The sequence below is a fragment of the Pan troglodytes genome, chromosome 8, assembly GCF_028858775.2.
Source record: "Pan troglodytes isolate AG18354 chromosome 8, NHGRI_mPanTro3-v2.0_pri, whole genome shotgun sequence".
In the NCBI taxonomy this organism is placed as follows: Eukaryota; Metazoa; Chordata; class Mammalia; order Primates; family Hominidae; genus Pan; species Pan troglodytes.
Genome location: NC_072406.2, coordinates 108,227,514 through 108,228,471, shown reverse-complemented (window position 1 = coordinate 108,228,471; position 958 = coordinate 108,227,514). Strand labels below are relative to the sequence as shown.

Sequence of the window (958 nt, the reverse complement as noted above, 5' to 3'; positions counted from 1 at the left end):
AGATTTTATTGGTTGAGAATCAGTACAGACATTTCAATTTGTACACAATTCTTAACATACGTAATGAAATTTTAAAAAGCCATGCATGTATTGTAATTCTTTTTAAAAGTTATTCCAGTGACTTTCCAGCTTAAAATTTGGAAGCAAATTTTCCTTAAGAGGCTATCAAGTATCAATATCTTCACATGTTGGTCAGCTGTTACATACGGCCCACCAGTTCACAACTGAATAGCACATACAAAAAATATGGAACGCTTCACGAATTTGCGTGTCATCCTTGCACAGGGGCCATGCTAATCTCTGTATCGTTCCAAGTTTTAGTATATGTGCTGCCAAAGCGAGCGTGACTCAGGGTCTCTCTTAAGGTTGAATACCAGAAGACAGCTAAGAATGCAGTTATCTGAAAGTTTGACTGGGCCTGGAAGATCTGCTTCCAACATAGCTTACTCAATTGGCTGCCAAGTTAGTACTGTTTTTTGGCAATAGGCCTCAATTCCTGCCACATGGATCTCTCCACTGGGCTACCTGAATGTCTTCATGACATGAAAGTTAGCTTCTCTGAGAAAGTGATCTGAGAGAGCAAGATGGAAAGTGAAATATCCTTTATGCCTGGCCTTGGAAAGCACACTCCATCCTTTCTGCACTCTTTTATTGGTTATACAGATTAGCCCTCTGCAATGTGGGAGAAAACTATATAGGAGGAGAGAATACCAGGAGGCGAAAATCACTGTGGAAATCTCTGAGCCTGGAGATCACTTTTCAGTTTTGGGAAAATCTCAGCCATTATGTCTTCAAACATTATTTCTGTACCATTCTCTTGCTCCTCCTTTTCTGGGACTCCAATACAAACATGTTATACAATATGCAATGCCTTTTCATTTTATTCCCTAGCCTTTTAAACTTTTCTAAATATTTTCTTTTTTCTCTTGGTATCTTATTCTTCTGATGTTTTTCTCTG

General features: G+C 38.6%; 1 pseudogene; it reads right to left on the bottom strand.

The window, feature by feature from the left end:
* Positions 1-240: 240 nt before the first annotated feature.
* On the bottom strand, positions 241-341 carry LOC112204620 (U6 spliceosomal RNA; annotated as a pseudogene).
* Between the last annotated feature and the right edge of the window lie 617 nt (positions 342-958).